This window comes from Falco peregrinus, chromosome 12, assembly GCF_023634155.1.
Source record: "Falco peregrinus isolate bFalPer1 chromosome 12, bFalPer1.pri, whole genome shotgun sequence".
Lineage (NCBI taxonomy): Eukaryota > Metazoa > Chordata > Aves > Falconiformes > Falconidae > Falco > Falco peregrinus.
The window spans coordinates 17,478,442-17,495,464 of NC_073732.1; the positions used below are offsets into that span (position 1 = coordinate 17,478,442).

General features: G+C 48.2%; 1 protein-coding gene across 1 annotated transcript in view; it reads right to left on the minus strand.

Annotated features, from left to right (window-relative positions):
* Window positions 1–17,023, minus strand: part of LPP (LIM domain containing preferred translocation partner in lipoma) — a 355,264-nt gene that overhangs the window by 317,389 nt on the left and 20,852 nt on the right. The window contains 1 exon segment of the mRNA XM_055816821.1: window positions 12,840–12,945. The gene's annotated coding sequence lies outside the window, so the exon portion shown is untranslated.

Consider the following 17,023-nt stretch of genomic DNA (forward strand, 5'->3'; position numbering starts at 1 on the left):
ACAAGAGTGGCTAGCTGCTGCAGTAGGGCTGCCCATAAAGGTGCCCCTGAAGATCCCAGGAAAAGGAACAGGACAAAGGGAGCCATGAAATTTGGATCAGTTCTTGGCCTTGCCATATATGTACAGACATGCACACATACAAATGCTTATATACATCTGTGCACATCTGTGTAGCTTTGGGCAAATCCCTTAGCCTCCCTCCCTTACTGGCCAGTAAACGGCAGACAATATTCCTGCCCTAAACATACTTTAAAACCCAAGGACTGTGCAAATACCTGCAGGCAAAAGCAAGCCCAACATCTCCATCTCCACCCCACCATGGCAAACAGCAAGAAACATCAGCAAGGACACACCACTGAGGTATCTTGTCAGCCCGAGGAACTGACCAGTGGCACCAGCCCAAAGGGGTTGCTGGCAGATATCCCCCTACACTTCCTATTGTGAGCCTTCCTATTGCCTTATGCCTTGCACATCCATTGGCCTCCCTCCCAAAGAGGAAGGCTGGGAGTGACCCCTCCCATCAAACAGGTCTCCCCCATGCTTCAAGTGACATGAAATCCCCCAAGAGCAGCCAGGAATCTCTTTCCCCTCTGAAAGGAGGTCACCTCCACCATGCTCAGCTTCAGCCCACCCAGAAAGTAAGGTCTGAACCAAAACCCTTTTGCTGGGCTGGCTTATGCCACTGACCTACATGCACAAAGAGACACCACCACTAGGTCCAGCAAAGCAGCCTCTGCAGCACCTCACATGAAAGGGATGGGAAAGGGGAGTCATTTTTGGCAATGAAAATGTAATGGAACATTTCGTATTGATCTATTGTGGAATGACTCATTTTTAGAGTGACTCGCCGCCTCTTCCCCTCACTTCCCCACCCCCAAATTATGGACTGCAAGAAATGAGCACAGATAATGGGCAATTTCAGATGTTCTAAACTCAGTTTTTTCTGTGTGCCACAACAGTAGATGGACTGAGCTCCAGAGGAGATGCCCTTCATCTTCCCACACTTTTTTACCAGCTACAAAGAATGCGTGTCTAACAAATGGGTAATTAGGAAAGGACTAGAAGGATGACAGACTCCTTCGGGGAAGAAACAAGGAATTAAAAGGAAGATCTGGAAAGCATCACCAGTGAAAGAAGCCCAAAAAAAAACAGATGGGGATCAGACACAAGCCCCAGAAAAAGGTAAGAAAGCTGGGGAGAGAAAGGGTCTAGGTGAAGCTACTACTGCTGCTCCAGGAAAAGTCTCCGGACTTTCCAGTCCACAGGTACTTGCCCACATATAAATGCCAAACATCAAGGATAACCACTTGCAAAAAGAAACACAAAAAAAGTCAGAAAAGGGGAAATAAGTCTGGTGACAGTAAATTCTTCCTCAACTCTTTCAGTCCTTGAGGATGAAACAAAACCCCTAAGGAAGCTGTGGAATTCCCGAAGCCTTTTCAGGGAACTGAAAGCTCCACACATAGGAACCATATGACCAGCGAGTTTTCCCAGTTCAGTTCCATGGAATTTGGTGCACAAGGACCTTTGTGCAAAGATTACTGCTCCTTTACTGCAGAGTAGGTATGGCACAATATAAACCACTGATCACACCCATATCTCATCAGATGTCACTGAAGCACAGCCTGCTACACTGCAAAACCTACCCGTAACATATACATTGATATTAAATATATATCTATGTATACACACACACGCATCAATCTCAGATTTGCTGTCTGTCTCTAGAGGACTAACTTTGATGGCATTAAGCAGAAGGTGGCAAGTTATTTATGCACTTGCCAATGATGCACACACCGGATTGCACAGCATGTAACCACCCAGCACCCCACCAGCCACACAGGGCATTTGAGCCCAGCCAAGAGATCCTCCAGCACTGGACTTCAGCCAGGACCAGTACTCTTCATTCAGTGAAGAAACTGGTACTTCATACACTGGGAGATGACTAATCGCAGTAGCTGAGTTACAGCATAGCTTTTAACACACGACAAAGAGACATTAAGGTCATCTCGACTCTCATCTACAGCATCCCACAGTATCCCCTCCCACAGCTAACTCACTGCTCTTCTTTTCCTCCTACTTCTTTTCTAGTTTTCTATCCTCCCCTTCAACCTTCTTTCCTTTCAGGTCTTCTCACCTCCTTCCATACCCACTTACCCTCCTCTGACTATCCAACTCTTGGGGCACCTTAAACACCCTTCTCATCACCTGCAACTCCCACCTCAGAAGTCTTTTTCTTCTAGGAATCCACTTTATCTGGATTTCACTCTCCAGCAATCACCCGTGCCAGCCCTTCGCCAGCCCTCAAGATCGTATCTGTCTGCCTTGGACTGCAGGCTCTTTAGGACAAGGATTGTCATCTTCCCCACTTGCAAGGCACGCTATACCTTTACAGGGCGGGTAAATGATAAATAAGCAGTCTCAGCATTTCAGGGTAGCTCAGCGTGGGTGGGCTCCCTCCACCCAGCTCCCTTGGTGTTTGCCTTCCCTCCGCTGCAAACTAACCTACCCATATGACTTTTTCTTCCTTATCTCTCAGTTACAAGGTTATCAGTTAAATTTATCAGCATTCTTCAAAAAACAGTTGAGAAAGGGAGGCAGGGAAACAAAGGGCCTTTGCCAGCCCTGCTCACCCAGAAGCTCAAACCCCATGATGTACAGGAGCTTGTCGGAGCGCCGTGAGGGGAGAACATGGCCAGAAATCACTCACTGGGATTGCTTCAAACTCCACAAGCCTCATTTTTATTCAGTTTTCAGTGGATTTCTCGACAAGCAGACACACACGGCTGTTTGCTGGGGAGCATCTATCAAACCTACATGGACTTCCACCAGCTCTGTGTGTGTGTGTGTGTGTCTGCCTTTGGAAGGAGATTGGAAAAGAGGCAAGTGGGCTGTTGAAATGGAAAGGTGGGGTAAGGAAAAAAAGTTAGGAAGAAAAAAATCACCCACAACACACAAGAGGTGACTAAGAGGTAGTCCATGCTCTAAAGGAAGAAAAAAAATTTACAGTGAAAGGAAAAACCCCTTGTCCATGTCAGGGCTGAGCCAATGCATCAGACTGGCTGGCTGTTTGGCAACAACGCCTGTGGGTGATGGGAGCTTTGTAGAGCAGGAGTAGCACTTCTCAGAAATCAATGTGATAAAATGCTCATTCAACAACAAAGAACAAGAGTACTTGTTAGTTCACAGAGTTGACGCTATCAGCTGGTTCCTTATCTCAGGAGAACTGGAGTTGTCTGGGGTTACCTAATGCCCCAGGTTGCTGCTCCATGCCACCCTGCACTACTCCACCACATGGACTTCACGCCCTGCCTCCCCCTACACACAGCCATCGCCTCCATCACTTCAGAACACCCATCTCCAGTGACCTCCCAGCTTTCTGAAATTCTTTACTGGGAGCATGCTCAAAAGCCACGTCCTTCTCTGTTAACAACCTCTACGAGATTATCTGATGTAGCTTTCTTGCCTCGGTGGAGAATTAGCTGATAACTAACAAAGCACTGCAGGTAGCATGTGCGTCAGGAAGTATAAGCGATAACACCATTACGCTATGAGAAACCTCATCCAGACCCTTCGGAAAAATTACAACTTTTGTTATTGATTTCATCCGAACTCACCAGCTATCCTCAGACTACACAGCGAACAGGAATGCCTTCAAGTAAATAACTGGGCGGGGGGCATTCAAACCACTCTTGTGATTAGATATGGTCACTGAGTCAGCAACAAGAAAGACGTGGTGAAAATTAAGAAGAAAATTCTGGGATAAAGCAATCTCATCAAAAACAACAGGACAATTGTTCACATAAGAACAATCAAACCAACAAGCACCCCTTCCTTCGCACTGAATGCACTTTTCTGAGTAGCAGCATTTCACAAGATAAAGACTGAAGAGCTGTGCTTAACGCTGCCCCTGGAGACTTGCCCAGAAGTCTTTACATTGCTCAGCACCCTGTGCATAAAAGGGCAGCAGTGGTGACACTCCTGGTGAACTCCTGCTGCCCAAGCTGTCTGGCAGGTATAGCTAAAAATGCCATTTTGGGAAAATACTGCCTTTTTACAGCTTATCTTAGTGCAGACAGCTGCCTCGCGTCTCTAGAAATAGCAGGATTTAACAACCATGTTTGCAGGGACAGATTTTAAAGGTTCCATCTTCTAAGAAACAACCTACACATCCAGAAACAGGAGGCCAGATTTGTTTTGGTACTGGAACCCCCTTCCATATGCTAAGCCCACGGATTTGCAAAAACCCTGCTCTGAAAATGGGATGTTCATTCATCAACAGGCGACAAGTAACTTGCGTTTGCCTTCCTATAGAGTCTGTTCCTAGCGCAATCGGTGGCAAAATAGCACATGATTAGGCTGATATTGCCTTTTGCTGAAAATGCTTGGCATTTTACAAGTAAAATACTCATGGAGGAAAGCATTAAACACTGCAAAAACAAGACTAATAAGCTAAGTAAAAACACCCTGCAGCTACCGCTGATCAGCACCTCTCTGTTGTTCCTCTTTGGATGCAGCAAGCCGGGATCAGCTCCCAAAGCACTGTTATGATTCATTGGAGGCAATAAAGACAGAGACACGGGCTGCGTTCCCAGGTCGGTCCCATGGCTGCAAATCCCAATCCCATGAGCCTGAGGAGCCTCTTCAGCCACCCTGCCTCCATCACGTTTGTGAGTGTGACAGGGATAACGTTGCTTTCCTACCTTTTAGCAATAACATACTTTTTAGATAAAAAGCACTAAATTCCCATGAATTTAACACTGGAAGAGCTGACGTTAAGCATGTAAGTGGCTCTGAATGTAACAGGGACTTGCAAAATTTCCATGGTACCACCTTTCACTAGCAACAGTTGGACCAGTTGACTACAGCATCTTCCTCACAATGAGATTTTTTTTAAAAAACTGAATGAAGGGGTACTAAATACAACAACCTGCTGTGAAATGGCCAAAATTCCCATGCAAACAACCCATTAGCAGTGTTCAAATGCAATTTAAATTACTAGTTGTTAAAGTGCTCCTCAATTTCATGGTAAGTTTCCAAGGAAAATTACATGCTACGTACTATTTAATTGATTGTTTTCTACTTCTTAACATCCATTTATTCCCTCCTCCTGTCTTTTCCTTAATTTCAAGGGATGATAATGACTTTTCAGGGAGGAAAGGGGCACAACTAACGGAGCTGAAGAGGGATTTACCTGAAGAACAAGGATGTAGGAGGGAAGTGGCTGCCAAAAACGGGCAGCTTCACTGGAGCTTGTCCCTGTGATATTTTCGCGGTAGGGGTGTGAGACAGCACAGCACAAGAACTCCTTTCCTCCCCACTGCAGGCAGCCAGGCTTTTGCAACCTGACATTTCTTTAAAATGTAGTCACTCCGCTCCATGTCAAGCAATAAGGACAGCTAACTATTAGAAGATGGTGGTAAAGCAACAAAGCAACTTGTTTCCGCCTCCCAGGCACGCTAGTCCTTGAACTGACATGCTCATTGGAGGCAAACAAGTTTTTCTCATTTGGGAGATCTCATCCCAAATGCAAATACCTAGCTCACAGGAGCAAATTCCCCCCCTACAGTTGACTGAAGAATTAGGCTGCGGGTGAGACCTCCTGCTGCTTGCAACAGCTGGTACAGGAGAATGTGTATTATAAAGCTAATAACAACAGACATTCCTTAAAAGCCTGTACTCTGCTCAGATCCTAGCAAAGAGCAGCAGTACGATTAGGTTCAGGTGCCATCTGGCAATTTCTGAAGCTAGGATATGTGTTGGGATCACGTCACACACTAGCAACATGTATCAGCTTTATAAACTACTCAGTATGACTCTGTTTACCTTTAAGCAACCAATGCAGAAATATTTTGTGCTAAGAAAAGCATGACTTTATTAGAATAAGAGATGAGTTTAACAGTACCACTCGGCATAAGGCTGCAAAGTGCCCGCCTGTTTGTGGGAGCTGAGCATGAACCATCACGTTGAATCTGGAGATTGGCACTTTTCCCAAATTTGCCACACAGTACCTCTGTTTCCATGCCTGCACACCAGGATAATGCAGCTTTCCTCAGCCTGCAGGCACATTTCAAGGGCCCTGACACTTTTGTCTACAGAAATGCAAAGTATCAGATGTGTAGAGCCATCTCTGCTAGTAACTTTGTCTTGGCTTCATCCCTTCCACACCACACGTTAGCCCCATGCTATCAGGGCAGCTTCTCTTACCTGCTGCGGGGCATGTACACCCAACCCTTAATGCACACTAAATCCCCTCACAGCACCTGAGTCACACAGTGACAGTGTCACCATCTTCCCACATCCTATGTGGTGCCAGCCCTGGATCGATCAGCACAGCAGCTGGGATGAAGGATAGGCTGCGAACCAACCCTCCTCACATGGAAGCTAAAGCAAATCCTCTGTGTTTAATACATCACTAGAAGTGATTGAGAGAAGCTAAAGGCAGGCAGGCATGGAGCTCTCTGAGCACGCTCAAGGTCCGGGGCCATGGAAGACTTCTCAGCCTTGAGTGTTTACTGGGTGCCAGGCTGCAGGATGAAAAGCCTTTAGACAGCTGTATTAATTTACAGGCCAGCCCTTAATGGCTCTGTTGCTGGAGCACAAGAAAATCCACTGTGGATCCTGGTTAGCATCAGTGATCACTAGATCTGCCCAGGTCCTGGAGAAATACCAGATGGAGAGCCCTGACAGCCTGTGGGCATCCTCCAGAGCTCCCCCAGCCCTGCCAGGCATCCGTCAGGGGGGGCAGAAGTGGCACATGGGGAGCTTATCCTTCACAGTCCATCCAGCTCTCAAGTCACATCCTCGCAGCGATGAGATGTTGCACAGAGTGGGATCGGCACATGAAGATTAACGGCCCCGAGGTGCTTCCCCAGGTGTGCCAGACTAGCACTGCCCGGAGCCCTGGGTTACAGCACCCAAGCACTGCTCGTCCTTGTCTTCCAACAAGCAGCCTGTCCTGGCGAGCAGGAAAGGGGGGAAACTGTGAGGGGAACAGAACATCATAATTTCCAGTCCCACTGCGCTGTCCCCGAAACAGCAAGTTCAGCCACAAGCAGCTGCCAAAGCCTGAATGTGCCACATCCATGTGCCACCAGAAACAGGGACTGATCGAGGGCACAACCGAGCAGGGCAAGCGCTGTGCAGGGAAGAGGCACTGCCTGTCACACAGGGCCACATGTGCACACACAAAGGCAAAGCACAGCACACAAGGAGCAACACCGACAGCCGGCTCGCTGCCTGCCACAGCTCAGCACCACCGCGCATGAATGAGGATGAGTGGCCCCTTGGTAAGTCGCTGGACTGAGGTTTCAGGTGTTGAAACAGCTCTGTACATCTTCCCAGCACCCTGTTTTTCAACCCATCACCAGCACTGTCCGTTCAGGCTGTACACCATTTAGGACAGCAGTTCTTGCCTTTGCACTGGTACCAAGCCCAGCCCAGTGGGGCCCTGACTCCAAAAGCTGCAGTAATGCAAGTAGCTTGTTGAAACAACAAGGATTAAAAAATGCAGCTGAAGTCTACAAATTCCCAACACGTCCCACCTGCAGGAATAGGTCCCAGCAGTCCCTTCGTCACCTTTTGGAGCTGAGCGCTTCTCAGCTCACATCCCATCCTTGTGCAAACCAAGCCAAGTGTCTTTCCCTGCCCAGAACAATTAAGCCAGTTTCACACCTGAAGGACCTGCTGCAAATCCGTGTCTGGAAAACCAAACCTCACACTGAGTATTAACCCATACTTAAAAGGACAAAAGAAAATCACCAATAGATTTGACTTTCTAACAAAGGTCTTAAATTTAAACCAGGGCAAGCGTAACAACAGGTTTGAATCAGCCTAAAAATACCAGTTAGCCAAGAAGATGCAAGCATCACTAACCAACAGTAGGAACTATAAAGGGTTTTTCAACAACGTCCCTTCCCAAATAAGAGGACAAAGTACAGTGCTTTCTGTCCAAGGCACGGGACTGGCTGCTATGCAACCCTCAGAGCCCCGTTAAAAGCACTCTATACGTGTTACATGCTCCAAATGACAAGAGGAATGCGAGACGGTGGATCTCCACTCCAGATTCCCCAGCAGGGTTTTAGCTGTCATGAATAAAACAGGAAGCAGAGCATCTTCCAGGTTCCCCCCACGCCCCTGACTGCCTGGATGAACTGCAGTTTCCTTTCAGGAAAGAGAAAGGAAAGGGATGGGGGGGTGGGGAAAGAGCAGCAGACAGCTGCAATATCAGACAGATTAAAAACTTCACACTAAGGAAAAATAAAGAATAACAGGAAAAACCAGACACTGAACCCTTCATCCAGTTATAGCAACTAAACTTGTTCAGGTTCCTAACAAAACAGAGTTAAACATTAACATTTTAGAGAAATATATCCATATGTTATGCAGACTTTTTAAGCAGAAGTGTGTGTTAAGAGACAGAAATCATACTTAAGCTATATTTTACTTGCTGACCACATGAATAGATACTCATTTAACTCTACAGTGCTCTGCTGCCTTGCTGCATCTACCAGCGAAACTAAAGGAAAAGCGTTACTAAATAGGAGCTGGCTTAAATTATCTTTATATACCTAGGCCTGAAGAAACATTTTGCCTTTGTGACAAATCCACTAAGCCAACCTTCCCTGCTACAGAAGGTTTCATTGGGTCCCTTGCTGTTGACTGGCGATCCACATGCCTGCCTCCACCAGCAACGCACACAGTTTGATGCAATCCATCTGACTAAACAAAACAAAAAAATCCCAAGTTGCTTGCTAAAGCAGCAATGATACACTTACCAGCATCCAGGCAAGCTCCTTCACTAACACACTTCCCTCTCCAGCAGATCAAATTTGGAACAAGGTCCAGGAGCAAGAGCAAACTGAAAACTGACCACAACAAGCTTCCAAAACAAGAAAGGGGGGGTGGGGGGGTGGGTTTAAAAAAAACCTTACTACAGGAATTCAAATCCTGCTTCCACCAGACCCTGAGTCACCTCCCCTCCCTTGCAATAGATCAGAGCAATGGGTAAACATTTCCAAATATGGAGATCAAAACTCCAAAGGATGTCAAAAAAAAAAAAAAAAAAAATCACCCTTCTCTCCCTGACTTTGGCACAGGGATGACTTGCCCCTCTGGAGACTGAGCTGAGCACCTCGCTGTTGCTGACCTACACAGAGCCTCAACACTGGGCCATGTGCCACCATCTTGACCTGCACTTTGGAGAGCCCAATGGGTGACACTGCATCTCTGTCCCCTCCCAGGGATGCAAGGGGAGATGCAATGGGGGCAGCTCCAGGAGCCATTGCCCCTCGCCCCCTACAGCTTCCCTCTCATCCCTTGACTCATCAGCAGAAAACCTCCTAGAACTACTTTTTGGAGCGCTCTTTGAAGGCAAATAGGCAAATTCAGGCTGTGTTTATAGGGACACTGTCTCAGCACCAGAAAAGGCAAGGCTCAGTCATCAGTCCCACTAGAGAGGTCCTGCTGCCGGGTCCCACACCAGCTGCTCACCTGCAGCAGGGAAATGTCCCCTGACCTGGCTCATCTAGCTGGTGCTTTGCAAAAAAGCACGTTTGATTTTGCTTTACAAAAAACACAACAGAGGAAATGAAAACACACACCAAAAAAACCCAAAAACAACTCCCCCAAAATGCCCACAGTTCTGCAGAAGGGAACATTTTGCTTGGACAAGGCAAGATCTCCCCACAGGAACAATAAGCCCCAGGGTGACAGCACCCCTTGATCCCTGTTGGGACAACACACAATGCAGCACCCTGTGGCAGGTGGGAACGGAGTGGCCAGCCTCCCCACCCCTGGGAGAGGGGCTTGAGGACCAATGCTCAAGCCCATACATAAAATTTAGCAAGCAGAAGGGTTATGCTTAAGAGGCCCCAACTGCCCGTGCAGAGCCTGCCTGCACACGAGAGCAATACAGCCGTGCCACTGCTCCCACGGGCATCACTCCTGGGCTGCAACAGCTGACCTGCAGGACAGCAGGGAGGTGACTCTGCCTGCCACCATGGGAGGACAGCCTTCTGGTAGCCACAGCCAGAGGCTCCAGGAACAGGCAACCTCTCAGGAATGTGCAAATCAGGACGTTTTCAAGGGAAACGGGCTGCTGAGGCAATCCAACCAGACCAGAGTGATTCCCCAGCACCACCCACATGATGCTATTGAATTTATAGGGAAGGAATTCCAGAGCTGACTCTGCCCATGTATGGCCAAAACAAACTGTAAAAAAGTGACATTATAGTACATCTGGCTTTCACTGGTACTGAAGCACAGGCTTCAGGGAGGAGCTGAAATCCTGCAGTGACAGAGGCTGTACAATTGCCTCCAGTACCCAGGCAGAGGTCAGGGGCCCATGGCCGCACGAGTTTAGCAGTATCACAGGTGAGAGAAAACATGTAAACCTTTGCTTTAGAAGAAACGAAAGCTTTCTGCCTTAGTGATCCATCACTATCACTGCAAAAAATAAACCTTGCCAGGCAGCATCAGCACATGTCCATTACACTGGTAGTTATAAAGGCAGCTTTCAAGAGCCAACAGTTGAAGTGGCACTAAGTGGCTCACCCGGACACCGTCAACGCAACACAGGCTGGGACTCGTTCTCAATAGGCAGTTGATCAATTATTTTTCTAGAAACCCACTAAAATCTCCCCCAGAGCCATGGGTCCCAGCTGGCAGCCAGTCCACCAGGAGCGTTCTCCATTGTCAGAAATGGGAGATATCCTGAGCATTGTAGTCATCATGGTAGAAGATGCTCCAAAAGCAAGGTAAGAAGGGTCAGGTAGGTGCAGGTTTTACAAACTCTGACTCAGTTTTCAAGCCCCTTGCAGAAAACAACTTCCAAGGTACTGCTTTTTGCAAGGGCAAACAGTGGATGAAGCAGAGAATAATGTAAGTCAAGGAAGGGAACAGAAGTGTGGAGGGGGAACACGTGGAATAGCCAAAATCCCATCCCAGGCGTGCACCAGCCCTTACTGCTCTGGGTTCCTGCAGCACGGACAGACGGAGGTTCTCCTTAGCAGTTAAATGCCACTAACCTCATCTGCCCTGCCAGCAGGGGAAAGATTAGCTGTGTCAGCTCAAGAGGCAAAGGGCTTACCAAAGGGGAGAGGAATGCAGGCTGCAGTGGCACACACAGCGGGGACAGGGAAACGAAACCCAGGGGAACGCGCTGCCTCTTGCCTTTGCACAGGGGTCAGGCAGGGTACGTTTTATGGCTCTCAGGGCTGAAACCTGGGACTAATGTCTTTGTGACCTTAGAGGCACTCCCTTGCCAGAAACAAATATAGCTGTTAGAGGGGTCGGGAGCTCAGGGGCCTGAGCACACAAGGACAAGCCATTTCCCAGCTCCTGGCAGGCAGCCCAGCCCCGCTTTTCAGTAAGTGCTAGATGTACCCATCAGGCTGGGAATGAGCACCTGTTTCCTCTAAACAGCATTTACTGATGGGAGACCCACCGACGAGGCTATTCCCCCAGCTTCACACTCCCCAGGACAGCATTAGGATCTCCCCTCAGTTTCCCAGCTGAAATGACATTATACCCTCTCCCCTGCAACTGTGCCCGCTTTAAACAGTGGTACCTAAGCATGAGCTGGCATTCAGTGCCTCTGCTTCAGAGCACCTTCCACTCCAAACAAGACAGAGGAGAGAAACCAGAGGGATGGACACATCCATGTCCAACCACAGCCTAACCAGGAGCTCCTTGCTACACAGCGCCACAAGTCCCTCTCCTTGCCACAGTCCTAACCCTGGAAAGTAAAAGCTTGAGGGCCTGGGAATAAAATCCAACTATCTCCTGTGCAGCAGTACAGATAATTATCAATCAGCCACTGGGTCAGGCGTGGCTAATTTCATTTAAATGAATTTACATAAGCAGGACAACTGAGAATATTTGATTCATAAAAATGTCTTGGAGGGGCAGAGAGCACGACTTGCATGGCATACAGAACACAGGGACTGCTGCAGCGTCACAGGAACACAGACCACATAATGCAGACAGCAAGGACGGGATAATCATACACACACATGCACAGCTACACACACATATGCCTCCACCCCCAGCATGCACAAAAGCAGACTTGGGACTCGCAAGCTGAAGTCCTGTGCAGCCAAAAGTTAGCGCAAATGTTTGTGACAGTTCCACTTTGCAGGCACAGGCAAAAACTGGGTGCAGAGGAATAAATATAGAAAGAAGTCAGGCAGGCAAAGCAGGTGCTGGCTTGTAAAACCTTGGCCAGAAAGGCTCCCCAGGAGGTTGAATCTGGTAGTTTTGCAACAGCTCCGCAGAAAGACAGAAAAGACAGAAAAAGAAAAAAGAGAACATGAATGCATATGCATTCTTTTATCACCATATATAGTATATACAGACATTTGGTATATACACCCCCAAGCTCCAATACGCCACCGTATAGTATATACTATATATGCATTGCGCATCTTTGTTTCCATGTGCCTAGATTTGTACAGCATGTGTGCATATATATGTATGTATGTGCATTTGTCATGCGCGCATTTGTCACCCCCCACATCACCTATCTGTGCATGCTACCACACAACACATTGCTCAACAGAGCACATCTAAAGCCTCAGCGCCATAGTCTGGGACAACTTCTGAACATTTGCCACTTCTCACTGCTGCACCCTTCTCCATGAAAGCCTCTGGGTGCAATCACCATCAGGGAACCACCAGTTTGTCTCCTATTTTCAAGTGATCCCACCACCCACCTCCACGCTCTGTTAGGAGAAGACATTATTTTTTCGCAAAGAACCACAAACAAGGTGCCGCTGTCAGAAAAGCCACAGATCCTTCTAAGAAGTTGCCCCTCACGTCTGTGAAACATGTTTACATACCGGTTCTCACGCTGCACAGCCTTGCTGGTGGGATGAAATCAGAGCAGGGCTTTTGGAGACAAGCAGGGCTCCACCAGAGTCACGACTTTGGGTATCTTTCCCAGCCCTGCAAAGAGAAAGAGAGACCGGTGTGACGCATACTGGATGGGCCTCCTGGCAGCTTGTCTCCAAAACTTGCAGTTTAACCCACACAGCTTCTGGGAAACGCAGCATTTTCCTCTCCAGCTTTCCTAAGCAGAAGCCTCCATACTCCAGGGCCTTTTTTGGCACCCCCTAAAAGCAAGCAACACCACCTTGGAACTAGGTCAATGACTAGCACCAGCAGTCAGCTGCCACAGCTTGGCCAACAGCTTGCACCTCCCCAAGCCACAGCTCCTTTACTGGCCTTAGTGACCCTTGAGAAGGGGGAGGTAAAAGGATATGTAAAGCGAGGCATAAAGTAAGGGAACAGGGTGAACCCATCACTCCCCTCTGTAACCTCAGGCACAGCAAGGGAGCTGGGAGGCATCATTTAATTCAGTTTGAAGCTCATGGGGTTTACCACTACCGCAAAGGGAGCTACACCACCATCCAGTTCACCAGCCCTTCACCTCGGCGCAGCCTTTTCTCTGCGGAGCTCTGCCCAATACCCATCAGGTACTGCCTCACCCTTCCCTATAGCTGCAAAGCAGACGAGACCCTTTCTCGAAGTGACCAACTCTGTGTTGTTTTTCCCTTCTGCAGAAGATGATCATCCCCCCTGTACTCAGCACTGGTGAGGCTGCACCTCAAATCTTGTGTTCAGTTTTGGGCCCCTCACTTCAAGAGGGATGGCAGAGGTGCCGGAGCATGTCCAAAGGGTAATGAAGCTGGTTAAGGGCCCAGAGCATGGGTCTTACGAGCAGCAGCTGAGGGAACTGAGGCTGTTTAGCCTGGAGAAGAGGAAGCTCAGGGGGGACCTTATTGCTCTCTACAGCCACCTGAAGGGAGGTTGTAGGCAGGTGGGGGTCATTGTCTTCTACCAGGTAACAAGCAACAGGACAAAAGGAAACAGCCTTGAGTTGCACCAGGGGAGGTTTGGATTGGATATTAGGAAAAATGTCTTCACTGAAAGGGTGGTCAATCATTGGAACAGGCTGCCCGGGAATGTGGTGGAATCACCATCCCTGGAGGTGTTTAAGAAATGCATCGATGTGGAGCTTAGAGGCATGGTTTAGTGGTGAACTTGGCAGTCCTGGGTTAACTGCTGGACCTGATGACCTTAAAGGTCTTTTCCAACCCAAACGATTCTATGAAGCTACAGCAGAGGGGACAGCCAGGCCACACGACCACTGTCTTGCATGTGGCATGCCAGGACACATGGCAGGGTGCATCCCACAGAGATAAGCATCATCTGCATTGCACACTCCTTCCTGCCCCCACCAGCCCACGGCCAGCACGCCATCCCAGCCACATCCTGGTCGCTCTGATGGCCCTATCTCTGCTCATGACAAGCACAGGCTTGCCTTGTTATCACCATTCAGCAGAGGAAGTTATTTCCATTTGCTGCTGTAACAACGGCAATGGTCAGTTCAGGCTTGCATTTGTTGTACCTGCACTGCTCACGAGGCTGCATGTGAGCCCACAAATCTACAACCAACATGCAGCAAAATGCAAAAGAGTGCTGGTGGCTCACAGTCCAGGTCCCTCCACTCTGTCACACGGTGAGGTGGCTTCCTGCCCGTGCCAGCACCCCTTGTCCCCCATGCCATACCTGACGCTACAGCAGCCAGGAGAGCAACAGGGCTCTCACCTCTCCCAAAGAGTGGCAGATCTCCATTGCGCCAACACCACAAGAATACACCGAGGCCCACCCTGACCCAGGTGGCACCTTCCCAGCTCAGTCCCATGGTCCCTGTTGTGGCACCCAGCCCTGATTCCCCACAAGTCTGGGCAGATATAAAAGTCCCCAGGACCCTCAACACTCCCCCTCAGGTGCGACGAGGACAAATTCATCTGGAGATTACAAAGGCCTCTCCCACTCAATGCAGGCTTGGGATGAAGATGAGTAACTGCAGGGTTTTATTGCTGGTGAACTCAGCCAAAGAGCAATTTCTCTCCATCCATCACAGAGGAGACAAGTACAAGCAAATATTATGGTTGTGCATGTTTACTCTTCACTTTAAAATGATTTAGAGTTATATACAATTTAGGTCCTTCCCACAGGCTCCTGGCAAAATGCCCTTCAGTCTTATCTGCAAATGCAGAAGACAACAACATTCCCCTCTAGTTCCAACATCGTTTCAATTCAACTCACAACAGCACCTCTGGAAGCTCCAGGTAAGACAATGTTTCTTGGGACCCAACCTGTGTTTAAAAGATCTTGGCTCGGGCTTGTCTTTCACCAGATTCAACTCAAGAAATGTTTACAAGATCAGTTACAGGACTCATCAGACTTGGCTAGTTGAACCACATCTTCCTGGCTTTACTTTCCAAGCCAGCTGTCCCCATCACCTTGTGAGTGGGGTTCCTGCAGCAAGGTGAGTAGGACCCCACATACCCTCCTTGAAGCACCCAGCTGAAGCCTGCTGTGAGACCACCACCTCCAGCACGGCCCCAGAGGGACAGCAACCCACTGATGCCCAGGCGCACACTCCCTCCTGCCCATACATCCACAGCCGGGCAGGACAGGGACAGCCTGACTCACCACAGCTATATCCACCTGAGCCAGTCTGTCAAACGACTCCATTTGTGACCCCATTTCTTTGGCAGAAGGCTGAAAAAGTTAGTCTGGGTCTTTGAACGCAGAAACACCCCGAAGGCAAACACGGAGGACAGACTCAAAGTACCAGAAGAGCTGCACACATCTGCTGCATCACAAGCCACAAAGCCGTGATGGTGATGCCACCACCAAATCAGACCCCTTCCAGGCAAGATCACAACAAGCAATTCTCATTGAGGAGTATTTTTCAAGATTCGAGGCCCCCAGACCCCAAGACCAGCAGAGCTCCTCTCCGCAAAGTCCCTCCCAGTTGCCTGTGCCCATGCCTCAGCCAGGAGCATCCCTGAGAGCCTCGTACCGGACAGGACTACACAGAGGCTCAGCAAAGCCTTAACCACGCTGGCTCTGCTGGGGAAGCAGGCAAGAGAGAAAGATCTTGAGAGACAACGAGTCCCCCCAAAAAGTCAACCCCTTGCAGCCACACTCACTCCTGCTTTGGCTCAGGTAGGGAAAGGACAAATGAGCGCAACAGAACAGACCTACCCAAATCACTGCCACCAATTCCAGCACAAGCCTTTTCCCCACTGAAGTCCCCAGAGAAATACATGCAAAGACTGTCCCTACAGAGCTACCTCTGGGTTTCATACATCCTCCAACAACCCTGAGGAGGAACATCCAGGTGCTTTTACGACAGAAATAATAGCAACAGGCAGGCTTTTAGGTCAATGAAACAGGTCCTCCCAGTTCAGAGCCACTGCAACAGATGCTCAGTGGTCTGTGCACAGCTAATTCTGATTCTCATCCTGCAACAACAAATCCCAGATTTCTATCACAGTCCTGTAAGAGATAACAGCAGGAAAGCCTCTTTGGTAACACAGTTTTACACTGTCAGGCTCCCATCTGGCATAACTCAGTACAACTCTCATGCCTCCACATCACCAGCTACAGTGGCCAAGACTTGTCAGAGTCTGTATACACGTACGCGTGCACATCTGCATCTTCATTTTTAAGCCTAGCACAATACAGACCACTTATTTTAATGCACCATTTCAATAAGCAATTTATCATTTAAAAGTAATTTAAAGCAAACGCCCAAACAGCAGGAATCAGCTATCACAGTCCAAGTAATGTGTGTCTGAACCACAATTTACCAAAAGAACACATCTTTCACAAAAGACTGTTTACTTCATTTGTTTCTTCCAACTAGTTAAACTTAAGGTATAGCTCATAAAAACCTGAGAAAGTGATTAGAAGTTTAAAAAGCCATCCCAAGCCAAAAGAAAAATAAAGTGAGAGGCCGAGATCTACAAACTCTAAAATGCTTAGACATGATGTCTGAAACAGTCTGTTCACTCACTGGCTGCTAGTACTGATACTATATTATCAACAGTAAGAATCAATATTTCTGAAAAAAAAAATTATAAATTTCACACACAAGTGGAATATGGAAAGCAAGGTTTCCTGTTTGCAGATTTAAATCTAAAAGCAGCAGTTTTCAATGCCT